Raw genomic sequence first — 14,679 nt, 5'->3', positions numbered from 1 at the left:
GGGGCTTCAGTTAGTTCCTCGACGACTTGTGTTGGGTCCTTAGGAAACTCTTGGTCTTGCCCTAAGACCAACTCGTAATCTCCATCGTCGAGCGTCGTTGCTTCTATATGATATGCAACAATTGAAGTAAGATGATATTTGAATGTAAGATCTTAGGTCACAACAAAGTTGCAATCCAACAAAGTCAACACACATGAATCCATGAAATAAAAGGGGTTTAGGTTTGAATTACCATTTATAATGGAGTCATGATTATAGTACTGAATTTATTGCAAACAGGAACTAGAATATTTGAATTTGAATTTAAATTCCAAGTTTAAATTCAAAACTTAAGTAAATAGGATCATAAAGTCTTGGAAATTTATTTATATACTAATCATCAACACATTAGAGTATGACAAAAAGATCTTAACCAATTAGTTTTAAAGAACATGCTTAGTTAACTTTAAAACATTTCAAATTTGAATTACCTAAATCCAAAAGAAGTTGAGCTACTAAACAAAGTTAAGTATGAAACTTTTACACCAGGTTACACATAGCTTATAGAAGTTACATGCTAAAAATCATAAGAAGCAAAGCTAAAATGTAGAAGTTATGTACAAAATACCTTTTAACTTTAGATTTAAAATAGATGCAAAAGTATTTTGTTTCAAACTAAACTTCATTAATAAAAGTTGTAGGGTTTAAAATCTAGTTTCGAACAAAATTAGTTTTGCAATTTTTGGATTTTTCTGTGGTTTTCTACGAATTTTGCAAGGCAGTAACATAGCCACATGAAATAACAGAACTACTAGAGGGGGGGTCCTCGGTATTTTGCACTTGGGTCCCTGGAAAAAGCTTTCTTCTCACAGATGTGCCCCTGCCCGGCCTCGACATCAGCCGGCCGCTCGGTCCCGGCGCGTTCTCGCCGGCGGCGAGATCGCCGGCGGGGAGGAGCCGGTTGGGCAGGGCCTACGGAACCTAGGGAACACTGTGGAGGTGAGTGCACGATGGGCGACAGTGGAACGGGACCAACGACAGGGAGGTGCGGCGGCCGTGGCGGCGCGTTGCCGTTCCCAGTGAAGGGCCGGCGAACAGGAGAAACTAACGTGCGCACGAGCACCAGGGGGAGTTGGGGATGTGATCTCCGTACTTGGATCGGCCAAGGAGGTGGCGGAGGGGTGCTGTCGATGGTGAGGTCGAGCTCGGGCGGCTCCGGTGAGGGGCGGCTCGGGGTGGAGGCAATTCCGGCGAAGGAGGGGCCGGGGTTGGACCGGATCAGCTCGGGGGGTTAGGGGAGGAGGTGAGGAAGCGATAGGCCGAGGGAATTTGGGCGGGGTGGCGCGGTTGAGGAGAATCCCGGCGAGGAGGAGCGGCGGCGGCTCGGTGTCGCGGGAAGAAAGAAAAGGCAAAGCAGCCGGGGAGAGGGGGGTTCGATCGGGTTTTGTAGCCGCGCACGGTTTGTAGGAGAGAAGGAAAGGGAGAGAGAGATCACGCGGCTAGGCACAGAGTGGTGGGCGGCGCCGGCGTGCCTAACGGAGCAGCGTGGCGGCCGCTCGGGGCGTCTGCCCGACGTGGAAGAGCGAGGGATGGCCAACAAGGGCAACGCGGGCGGTGGGAGGAGAGACAAGGCGACGCGTGGAGCAAGATCAGGAGGGCGCAGAGCTGCAGGTGCTCGGGGGCGGCCGGGGGCAGGAGTCACGCGCGCGCGCAGAGTAGCAGAGGAGATCGGGGGCTCGGGGAAGATGATGAGGACCCGGTTGCAAAAAGCAGAAAACACAAGGGCCTCACTGTAAAGCATGGACAACTTTCACACCAATGCTCAAATGGAGATGGACCCAAAAGCAAAAATGCAGGGTTTTTCAAGAGCCACAACTTTGCTTTAGGGTTCATCTACAAAAGAGCAATAGTTTTGAAATTAGTATAAAACTTAGCAAAATTTTCAACTTTATGTAAATCCTATAGATAAAACTACACTACACATACATCCAAAAGGTAGTTTCACCTACTTTTGCGATTTAAACACAAATTTTGAACTTTTGCAAAATAACCCTCATACATTTGAATTCTACCCCCTATATTCACCCACTTAGCACAAAAGGACCATGATTTTAATATAATTATATAAACATTCACTTCTCCTTATCATTAAAATTTTTAAACATACTTTTGCTACACTTTGTACATAACAACATACTAAAGATCTAGGGTGTGACCATGCTATTTACCTGAGTGTCACAGCCTTCCCCCCTTAAAAACAATCTCGTCCCGAGATTCCGGAATAGAAGAATTTGGATGATCAATTTCAGAGGTTGGCTTGGAAGAAGTCTGGGAAATTATGCTGACGATAAGATTCGGTTTCCCATGTTGCTTCTTCTTCTGTGTGATGGTTCCATTGAATCTTGAACATCCTAATGGTTTTCCTTCTGGTACTCCTTTCTTTAGTGTCTAGCACTCTGATCGGAGGTTCTGTATAGGTTAGGTCAGCTTCAATTTCGATAGTCTGAGGATCGATGATTTTAGTAGGAACTTTGACACATTTCCTAAGTTGAGATACATGGAAGATGTTATGGATAGCCGCTAGTTGAGAAGGAAGTTGAAGACGGTAAGCTACGGGTCCACAGATTTCAAGGATTTCAAAGGGTCCAATGTATCGAGGAGCAAGTTTCCCTTTTACGCCGAACCTTTGAACACCTCGGGTAGGAGAGACTCGAAGATATACGAAGTCTCCGACTTGAAACTGCAATGATCTTCTTCGTATATCAGCGTAGCTTTTCTGCCGAGATTGGGCTGCCCTGAGATTATCCTGTATAACTTTTACCTTATTCTCTGCTTCAATAACTAGGTCGGGTCCAAAAATTCTACGTTCGCCGGTTTGTGACCAACTCAAAGGGGTTCTGCAACGGCGACCGTACAATGCTTCAAATGGGGCCATCCTGAGACTGCTTTGATAGCTGTTGTTGTATGAAAGCTTTGCTAATGACAGACATTTGTCCCAATTCTTGTTATATTGAAGGATGCAGGCTCTGAGCATATCTTCCAAAATCTGATTTCCCTTTCGGTCTGTCCATCTGTCTGAGGATGATACGCAGAGCTTCGAATTAACTTAGTTCCAAGAGCATCTTGGAGTTGCTCCCAGAACCGAGCGACGAATAGTGTTCCACGATCGGAAATGATTGTCTTAGGTATGACATAAAGACGAACAATCTGATCCAAGTAAATCTCGGCATATTTCTTGGCATTATATGTAGTGTGCACAGGAAGGAAATGTGCAGTTTTGGTTAATCGATCAACGATTACCCAAATGGAGTCATGCTTCAGAGATGTATTGGGCAAACCAACAATAAAGTCCACATTGATATCCTCCCACTTCGTAGAGGTTGAAGAATACCAGCAATTTTCAGATGACTGGCTTTGACTCTTTGGCAGATATCACATTCTGAGACATACTTGGCGATTTCTCGTCTCATACGAGTCCACCAAAATTTTCGTTTCAAATCTTGGTACATCTTCGTACTGCCAGGGTGTATAGAAAATTTGGATAGGTGGGCTTCGTCCATTATCTGTCTACGCGACTATGTTTAGCAAACTTGTGCCATAATGGCACCAGTTCCGCCAGTTTTGCATCGACTTTCGTGGCGTAACGAAACAGTCCGAAATGCCCTAAAATATGAGTTTTGGGTCAAATGGAGTGGATCGGGTGCGTTCGTTGCAAAAAATTCCGATGCGACTTTGTTTAGCGAACTTGTGCGATAATGGCACCAGTTCGGCCAGTTTTGCATCGGCTTTCGTGCAGTAACGAAACGGTCCGAAATGCCCCAAAACATGAGTTTTGGGTCAAATGGAGTGGATCGGTGCGTTCGTTGCAACAAATTCCGACGCGACTTTGTTTAGCGAACTTGTGCGATAATGGCACCAGTTCGGCCAGTTTTGCAACGATTTTCGTGCAGTAACAAAACGGTTCGAAACGCCCCAAAACATGAGTTTTTGGTCCAATGGACTGGATCGGGTGCGTTCGTTGCAAAAAAAATTCGGATGCGACTTTCTTGAGCGAACATGTGCATTTAATGGCAACAGTTCGGCCAGTTTTGCATGCACTTTCGTGCAATACGAAATGGTCCGAAACGCCCCAAAATATGAGTTTTGGGACTAATGGAGTGGATCGGGAGAGTTCGTTGTGAAAAACTTCTGACGCGACTTTGTTTAGCGAACTTGTGCGATAGTGGCACCAGTTCGGCTAGTTTTGCATTGACTTTCATGCAATAACGAAACGGTCCGAAACGCCCCAAAACATGAGTTTTGGGTCCAATGGAGTGGATCGGGTGCGTTCGTTGCGAAAAATTCCGACACGACTTTTTTTAGCGAACTTGTGCCATAATGGTACCAGTTCGGCCATTTTTGTATTGGCTTTTGTGCAGTAACGAAACGGTCCGAAACACCCAAAAACATGATTTTTGGGTCCAATGGAGTGGATCGGGTGCGTTCGTTGTGAAAAATTCTGACGCGACTTTGTTTAGCAAACTTGTGCCATAATAGCACCAGTTCCACCAGTTTTGCATCGACTTTCGTGGAGTAACGAAACAGTCCGAAACACCCTAAAATATGAGTTTTTGGTCAAATGAAGTGGATCGGGTGCGTTCGTTGCGAAAAACTCCGACGCGACATTGTTTAGCGAACTTGTGCGATAATGGCACCAGTTCGGCCAGTTTTGTATCGACTTTCGTGCACTAACGAAATGGTCCGAAACGCCCCAAAACATGAGTTTCGGGTCCAATGGAGTGGAACAGGAACGTTCATTGCGAAAAATTTTGACACAACTTCGTGCACTAATGTCGCTAGTTCAGCCTATTTTTTGCATTGACTTTCATGCACTAACGAAACGGTCCGGAACGCCCTAAAACATGAGTTTTGGGTCCAATGGAGTGGATGAGGTGCGTTCGTTGCGAAAAATTCCGACGCAACTTTGTTTAGCAAACTTGTGCGACAATGGCACCAGTTCGGCAAATATTGCATCGACTTTCGTGCAGTAACGAAACGGCCCAAAACGCCCCAAAACATGAGTTTGGGGTCAAATGGAGTGGATCGGGTGCGTTCGTTGCGAGAAATTCCGACACAACTTTGTTTTGCGAACTTTTGCGTTAATGGCACCAGTTCGGCCAGTTTTCAGCTTTCGTGCAGTAACAAAACGGTCTGAAACGCCTCAAAACATGAGTTTTTGGTCAAACGGTCCGACACGACTTTGGTTAGCGAACTTGTGCGATAATGGCACCAGTTCGGCCAGTTTTGCATCGAGTTTTGTGCAGTAACGAAACGGTCCGAAACACCTCAAAACATGAGTTTTGGTTCCAATTGAGTTTATCGAACGCGACTTTGTTTAGCGAACATGTGCCTTAATGGCAAAAGTTCGGCTAGTTTTGCATCAACTTTCGTGCAGTAACGAACGGTGCAAAACGCTCCAAAACATGAGTTTTTGGTCAAATGGAGTGGATCGGGTGCGTTCGTTGCGAAAAATTCCGACGCGACTTTGTTTAGCGAACTTGTGCGATAATGGCACCAGTTCGGCCAATTTTGCATCGACTTTCGTGCAGAAACAAAATGGTTCGAAAGGTCCGAAAGCATGAGTTTTGGGTCCAATGGAGTGGATCGGATACGTTCGTTGCGAAAAATTCCGATGCGACTTTGTTTTGCGAACTTTTCCGTTAATGGCACCAGTTCGGCCAGTTTTGCATCGGCTTTCGTGCAGTAACAAAACGGTCCGAAACGCATCCCAAAACATTAGTTTTGGGTCCAATTGAGTGGATCGGGTGCGTTCGTTGCGAAAAAATTCCGACGCGACTTTGTTTTGGCGAACTTGTGCGATAATGGCACCAATTCGGCCATTTTTGCATCGACTTTCGTGCAGTAATGAAGCGGTCCGAAATGCCCCAAAACATGAGTTTCGGGTCCAATGGAGTGGATCAGGTATGTTCGTTGCGAAAAATTTTGACACAACTTCGTGCACTAATGTCGCTAGTTCAGCCTATTTTTTGCATCGACTTTCATGCACTAACGAAACGGTCCGGAGCGCCCCAAAACAACAGTTTTGGGTCCAATGGAGTGGATGAGGTGCGTTCATTGGGAAAAATTCCGACGCGACTTTGTTTAACGAACTTGTGCGATAATGGCACCAGTTCGGCAAATTTTGCATCGACTTTCGTGCAGTAATGAAACGGCCCGAAATGCCCCAAAACATGAGTTTGGGGTCAAATGGAGTGGATCGGGTGCGTTCGTTGCGAGAAATTCTGACGCAACTTTATTTTGCAAACTTTTGCGTCAATGGCACCAGTTCGTCCAGTTTTGCATCGGCTTTCGTGCAGTAACGAAACGGTCCGAAACGCCTCAAAACATTAGTTTTTGGTCAAATGGAGTGGATCGGGTGCATTCATTGCAATAAATTCCGACGCGACTTTGTTTAGCGAACTTGTGCGATAATGGCACCAGTTCGGCAAATTTTGCATCGACTTTCGTGCAGTAACGAAACTGCCCGAAACGCCCCAAAACATAAGTTTGGGGTCAAATGGAGTGGATCGGGTGCGTTCGTTGCGAGAAATTCCGACGCAACTTTGTTTTGCGAACTTTTGCGTTAATGGCACCAGTTCGGCCCGTTTTGCATTGGCTTTCGTGCAGTAACGAAACGGTTCGAAACGCCTCAAGACCTGAGTTTTTGGTCAAATGGAGTGGATCGGGTGCGTTCGTTGCAATAAATTCCGACGCGACTTTGGTTAGCGAACTTGTGCGATAATGGCACCAGTTCGGCCAGTTTTGCATCGAGTTTTGTGCAGTAACAAAATGGTCCGAAACACCCCAAAACATGAGTTTTGGTTCCAATTGAGTTTATCGGACGCGACTTTGTTTAGCGAACATGTGCCTTAATGGCAACAGTTCGGCCAGTTTTGCATCAACTTTCGTGCAGTAAAGAACGGTCCAAAAACCCAAAAACATGAGATTTGGGTCAAATGGAGTGGATCGGGTGCGTTCGTTGCGAAAAATTCCGACGCGACTTTGTTTAGCGAACTTGCGCGATAATGGCACCAGTTCGGCCAATTTTGCATCGACTTTCGTACAGTAACAAAACGGTCCGAAATGCCCGAAAATATGAGTTTTGGGTCCAATGGAGTGGATCGGATACGTTCGCTGCGAAAAATTCCGACGCGACTTTGTTTTGCGAACTTTTCCGTTAATCGCACCAGTTCGGCTAGTTTTGCATCGGCTTTCGTGCAGTAACGATACGGTCCGAAACATCCCAAAACATTAGTTTTGGGTCCAATCGAGTGGATCGGGTGTGTTCGTTGCGAAAAAATTCCGACGCGACTTTGTTTAGCGAACTTTTACGATAATGGCACCAATTCGGCCATTTTTGCATCAACTTTCCTGCAGTAATGCAGTGGTCCGAAACGCCCCAAAACATGAGTTTCGGGTCCAATGGAGTGTATCTGGTGCGTTCATTGCGAAAAATTCCGACGCGACTTTGTCTAGCGAACTTGTGCGATAATGTCACGAGTTCGGCCAGTTTTGCAACGACTTTCGTGCAGTAACGAAACGGCCCGAAATGCCCCAAAACATGAGTTTTGGGTCCAATGGAGTGGATCGGGTGCGTTCGTTGCGAAAAATTCCGACGCGACTTTGTTTAGCGAACGTGTGCGATAATGGCACCAATTCGGCAAGTTTTGCATCGACTTTCATACCGTACCGAAACGGTCCGAAACGCCCCAAAACATGAGTCTTAGGTCCAATGGAGTGGATTGGGTGCGTTCGTTGCGAAAAATTCCGACGCAACTTTGTTTTGCGAACTTTTGCGTTAATGGCACCAGTTCGGCCAGTTTTGCATCGGCTTTTGTGCTGTAACGAAATGGTCCGACACATCCCAAAACATGAGTTTTGGTTCAAATGGACTGGATCAGGTGCGTTCATTGCGAAAAATTCCGACGCGACTTTGTTTAGTGAACTTGCGCAATAATGGCACCAGTTCGGCGAATTTCGCATCGACTTTCGTGCAGTAACAAAATGGTCCGAAATGCCCGAAAACATGAGGTTTGGGTCCAATGGAGTGGATCGCGTACGTTCGTTGCGAAAAATTCTGACGTGACTTTGTTTTGCGAACTTTTGCGTTAATGGCACCTGTTCGGCCAGTTTTGAATCGACTTTCGTGCAGTAACGAAATGGTCCGAAATGCCCCAAAACATGAGTTTTGGGTCAAATGGAGTGGATCGGGTGCGTTCGTTGCGAAAAATTCCGACGCGACATTGTTTAGCGAACTTGTGCGATAATGGCACCAGTTCGGCTAGTTTTGCATCGACTTTGGTGCAGTAATGAAACGGTCCGAAATAACACAAAACATGAGTTTTGGGTCCAATGGAGTGGATCGGGTGCGTTCGTCGTGAAAAATTTCGACGCGGCTTTGTTTAGCGAACTTGTGGATAATGGCACCAGATCGGCCATTTTTGCATCGACTTTCGTGCAGCAACGAAATGGTCCGAAACGCTCCAAAACATGAGTTCTAGGTCAAATGGAGTGGATCGGGTGCGTTCGTTACGAAAAATTCTGACGCGACTTTATTTAGCGAACTTGTGCGATAATGGCACCAATTCGGCCAGTTTTGCATCGACTTTTGTGTAGTAACGAAACGGTCCGAAACGCCCCAAAACATGAGTTTTGGTTCCGATTGAGTTTATCGGACGCGACTTTGTTTAGCGAACATGTGACTTAATGGCAACAGTTCGGCCAATTTTGCATCAACTTTCATGCAGTAAAGAACGGTCCAAAACGCCGAAAACATGAGATTTGGGTCAAATGGAGTGGATCGGGTGCGTTCGTTGCGAAAAATTCTGACGCAACTTTATTTAGCGAGCTTGCGCGATAATGGCACCATTTCGGCCAATTTTGCATCGACTTTCGTACAGTATCAAAACGGTCCGAAATGCCCGGAAATATGAGTTTTGGGTCCAATGGAGTGGATCGGATACGTTCGTTGCGAAAAATTCTGACGCGACTTTGTTTTGCGAACTTTTCCGTTAATTGCACCAGTTCGGCTAGTTTTGCATCAGCTTTCGTGCAGTAACGAAACGGTCCGAAACGTCCCAAAACATTAGTTTTGGGTCCAATCGAGTGGATCGGGTGTGTTCGTTGCGAAAAAATTCCGACGCGACTTTGTTTAGCGAACTTTTGCGATATTGGCACCAATTCGGCCATTTTTGCATCGACGTTCCTGCAGTAATGCAGTGGTCCAAAACGCCCCAAAACATGAGTTTCGGGTCCAATGGAGTGGATCTGGTGCGTTCATTGCGAAAAATTCCGACGCGACTTTGTTTAGCGAACTTGCGCGATAATGGCACTAGTTCGGCCAATTTTGCATCGACTTTCGTGCAGTAACAAAACGGCCCGAAATGCTCGAAAACATGAGTTTTGGGTCCAATGGAGTGGATTGGATACGTTCGTTGCAAAAAATTCTGACGCGACATTGTTTTGCGAACTTTTGCGTTAATGGCACCAGTTCGGCCAGTTTTGCATCGACTTTCGTGCAGTAACGAAACGGTCCGAAACGCCCCAAAACATTAGTTTTGGGTCCAATGGAGTGGATCGGGTGCGTTCGTTGCGAAAAATTCCGACGCGACTTTGTTTTGGCGAACTTGTGCGATAATGGCACCAATTTGGCCAGTTTTGCATCGACTTTCGTGCAGTAATGAAGCGGTTCGAAACGCCCCAAAACATGAGTTTTGGGTCCAATGGAGTGGATCTAGTGCATTCATTGTGAAAACTTCCGACGCGACTTTGTTTAGTGAAATTGTGCGATAATGGCACCAAATCGGCCATTTTTACATCGACTTTCGTGCAGTAACGAAGCGGTCCGAAACGCCCCAAATTATGAGTTTTGGGTCCAATGGAGTGGATCTGGTGCGTTCTTTGTGAAAAATTTTAACGCGACTTTGTTTAGAAAACTTGTGCGTTAATGGCACCAGTTCGGCCAATTTTGCATCGTCTTTCGTGCTGTAACGAAACGGTCCGAAACGCCCCAAAACATGAGTTTTGGGTCAAATGGAGTGGATCGAGTGCGTTCGTTGCGAAAAATTCTGACGCGACTTTGTTTAGCGAACTTGTGCGAGAATGGCACCAGTTCGGCCAGTTTTGCATCGTCTTTCGTGCAGTAACGAAACGGTCCGAAACGCCTCAAAACATGAGTTTTGGGTCCAATGAAGTGGATCGGGTGCGTTCGTTGCGAAAAATTAAGACGGGACTTTGTCTAGCGAACTTGTGCGTTAGTGGCACTAGTTTGGCTAGTTTTGCGTCGACTTTCGAGCAGTAATGAAACGGTCCGAAATGCTCCAAAACATGAGTATTGGGTCCAATGGAGTAGATCACGTGTGTTGGTTGCGAAAAATTTACAAGCAACTTCATTTAGCGAACTTGTGCGTTAATGACACCAGTTCGGCCAGTTTTGCATCAACTTTCGTGCAGTAACGAAACGGTCCGAAACACCCCAAAATAGGAGTTTTGGGTCAAATGGAGAGGATTGGGTGCATTCGTTGCGAAAAATTCTGCCGCGACATTGTTTATTGAACTTGGGCGATAGTGGCACCAGTTCGGCAAGTTTTGCATCGGCTTTCGTGCTGTAACGAAACGGTCCAAAACGCCCGAAAACATGAGTTTTGAGTCCAATGGAGTGGATCGGGTGCGTTCGTTGCGAAAAATTCTGATGCGACTTTGTTTAGTGAACTTGTGCGATAATGACACGAGTTCGGCCAGTTTTGCATCGACTTTCGTGCAGTAACGAAACGGTCCGAAATGCCCCAAAACATGAGTTTTGGGTCCAATGGAGTGGACCAGGTGCGTTCATTGTGAAAAATTTTGACACAACTTCGTGCACTAATGGCACTAGTTCGGCCACTTTTTTGCATCGACTTTCGTGCACTAACGGAACGGTCCGGAATGCCCTAATACATGAGTTTTGGGTACTATGGAGTGGATGAGGTGCTTTCGTTGCGAAAATTTCCGATACGACTTTGTTTAGCGAACTTGTGCGATAATGGCACAAGTTCGGCCAGTTTTGCAACGATTTTCGTGCAGTAACGAAACGGTCTGAAATGCCCCAATACATAAGTTTTGGGTCCAATGGAGTGGATCGGGTGCGTCCGTTGCAAAAATTTCCGACACGACTTTGTCTAGCGAACTTGTGCGATAATGTCACGAGTTCGGCCAGTTTTGCAACGACTTTCGTGCAGTAACGAAACAGTCCGAAATGCCCCAAAACATGAGTTTTGGGTCCAATGGAGTGGATCGGGTGCGTTCGTTGCGAAAAATTCCGACACGACTTTGTTTTGCGAACTTTTGTGTTAATGGCACCAGTTCGGCAAGTTTTGCATCGGCTTTCGTGCAGTAACGAAACGATCCGAAACGGCCGAAAACATGAGTTTTGAGTCCAATGGAGTGGATCGGGTGCGTTCGTTGCGAAAAATTCTGATGCGACTTTGTTTAGTGAACTTGTGCGATAATGACACGAGTTCGGCCAGTTTTGCATCGACTTTCGTGCAGTAACGAAACGGTCCGAAATGCCCCAAAACATGAGTTTTGGGTCCAATGGAGTGGATCAGGTGCGTTCGTTGTGAAAAATTTCGACACAACTTCGTGCACTAATGGCACTAGTTCGGCCACTTTTTTGCATCGACTTTCGTGCACTAACGGAACGGTCCGGAATGCCCTAATACATGAGTTTTGGGTACTATGGAGTGGATGAGGTGCTTTCGTTGCGAAAATTTCCGATACGACTTTGTTTAGCGAACTTGTGCGTTAATGGCACAAGTTCGGCCAGTTTTGCAACGATTTTCGTGCAGTAACGAAACGGTCTGAAATGCCCCAATACATAAGTTTTGGGTCCAATGGAGTGGATCGGGTGCGTCCGTTGCAAAAATTTCCGACACGACTTTGTCTAGCGAACTTGTGCGATAATGTCACGAGTTCGGCCAGTTTTGCAACGACTTTCGTGCAGTAACGAAACAGTCCGAAATGCCCCAAAACATGAGTTTTGGGTCCAATGGAGTGGATCGGGTGCGTTCGTTGCGAAAAATTCCGACGCGACTTTGTTTAGCGAACGTGTGCGATAATGGCACCAATTCGGCAAGTTTTGCATCGACTTTCATGCCGTACCGAAACGGTCCGAAACGCCCCAAAACATGAGTCTTAGGTCCAATGGAGTGGATTGGGTGCGTTCGTTGAGAAAAATTCCAACGCAACTTTGTTTTGCGAACTTTTGCGTTAATGGCACTAGTTCGGCCAGTTTTGCATCGGCTTTTGTGCTGTAACGAAATGGTCCGACACATCCCAAAACATGAGTTTTGGGTCAAATGGACTGGATCAGGTGCGTTCGTTGCGAAAAATTCCGACGCGACTTTGTTTAGCGAACTTGCGCAATAATGGCACCAGTTCGGCGAATTTCGCATCGACTTTCGTGCAGTAACAAAATGGTCCGAAATGCCCGAAAACATGAGGTTTGGGTCCAATGGAGTGGATCGCGTACGTTCGTTGCGAAAAATTCTGACGTGACTTTGTTTTGCGAACTTTTGCGTTAATGGCACCTGTTCGGCCAGTTTTGCATCGACTTTCGTGCAGTAACGAAATGGTCCGAAATGCCCCAAAACATGAGTTTCGGGTCCAATGGAGTGGATCAGGTACGTTCGTTGCGAACAATTTTGACACAACTTCGTGCACTAATGTCGCTAGTTCAGCCTATTTTTTGCATCGACTTTCATGCACTAACGAAATGGTCCGGAACGCCCCAAAACATGAGTTTTGGGTCCAATGGAGTGGATGAGGTGCGTTTGTTGCGAAAAATTCCGATGCAACTTTGTTTAGCGAACTTGTGCGATAATGGCACCAGTTCGGCAAATTTTGCATCGACTTTCGTGCAGTAACGAAACGGCCCGAAACGCCCCAAAACAATAGTTTGGTGTCAAATGGAGTGGATCGGGTGCGTTCGTTGCGAGAAATTCTGACGCAACATTGTTTTGCGAACTTTTGCGTTAATGGCACCAGTTCGGCTAGTTTTGCATCGGCTTTCGAGCAGTAACAAAACAGTACGAAACACCTCAAAACATGAGCTTTTGGTCAAATGGAGTGGATCTGGTGCGTTCGTTGCAATAAATTCCGACACGACTTTGGTTAGCGAACTTGTGCGATAATGGCACCAGTTCGGCCAGTTTTGCATCAAGTTTTGTGCTGTAACAAAACGGTCCAAAACACCCCAAAACATGAGTTTTGGTTCCAATTGAGTTTATCGGACGCGACTTTGTTTAGCGAACATGTGCCTTAATGGCAACAGTTCGGCTAGTTTTGCATCAACTTTTGTGCAGTAACGAACGGTCCAAAACGCTCCAAAACATGAGTTTTAGGTCAAATGGAGTGGATCAGGTGCGTTCGTTGCGAAAAATTCCGACGCGACTTTGTTTAGCGAACTTGCGCGATATTGGCACCAGTTCGGCCAATTTTGCATCGACTTTCGTGCAGTAACAAAACGGTCCGAAATGCCCGAAAATATAAGTTTTGGGTCCAATGGAGTGGATCGGATACGTTCGTTGTGAAAAATTCCGACGCGACTTTGTTTTGCGAACTTTTCCGTTAATGGCACCAGTTCGGCCAGTTTTGCATCGGCTTTCTTGCAGTAATGAAACGGTCCGAAACGTCCCAAAATATTAGTTTTGGGTCCAATGGAGTGAATCGGGTGCGTTCGTTGCGAAAATTTTCCGATGCAACTTTGTTATGGCGAACTTGTGCGATAATGGCACCAATTCGGCCATTTTTGCATCGACTTTCGTCCAGTAATGAAGCGGTCCGAAACGCCCCAAAACATGAGTTTCAGGTCCAATGGAGTGGATCAGGTACGTTCGTTGCAAAAAATTTTGACACAACTTCGTGCACTAATGTCGCTAGTTCAGCCTATTTTTTGCATCGACTTTCATGCACTAACGAAACGGTCCGGAACGCCCCAAAACATCAGTTTTGGGTCAAATGGAGTGGATGAGGTGCGTTCATTGGGAAAAATTCCGACGCGACTTTGTTTAACGAACTTGTGCGATAATGGCACCAGTTCGGCAAATTTTGCATCGAATTTCGTGCAGTAACGAAACGGCCCGAAACGCCCCAAAACATGAGTTTGGGGTCAAATGGAGTGGATCGGGTGCGTTCGTTGCGAGAAATTCCGACGCAACTTTGTTTCACAAACTTTTGCGTCAATGGCACGAGTTCGGCCAGTTTTGCATCGGCTTTCGTGCAGTAACGAAACGGTCCGAAACGCCTCAAAACATTAGTTTTTGGTCAAATGGAGTGGATGAGGTGCGTTCATTGGGAAAAAATTCCGACGCGACTTTGTTTAGCGAACTTGTGCGATAATGGCACCAGTTCGGCAAATTTTGCATCGACTTTCGTGCAGTAACGAAACAGCCCGAAATGCCCCAAAACATGAGTTTGGGGTCAAATGGAGTGGATCGGGTGCGTTCGTTGCGAGAAATTCCGACGCAACTTTGTTTTCCGAACTTTTGCGTTAATGGCACCAGTTCGGCCAGTTTTGCATCAGCTTTCGTGCAGTAACGAAACGGTCCGAAACGCCTCAAAACATGAGTTTTGGGTCCAATGGAGTGAAGGAGGTGCGTTCGTTGCAAAAAATTCTGACGCGAC

This window comes from Panicum hallii, unplaced genomic scaffold (assembly GCF_002211085.1).
Source record: "Panicum hallii strain FIL2 unplaced genomic scaffold, PHallii_v3.1 scaffold_41, whole genome shotgun sequence".
Lineage (NCBI taxonomy): Eukaryota > Viridiplantae > Streptophyta > Magnoliopsida > Poales > Poaceae > Panicum > Panicum hallii.
The sequence above is the reverse complement of the archived record's forward strand: the minus strand, read 5'-3'. Positions refer to the sequence as shown.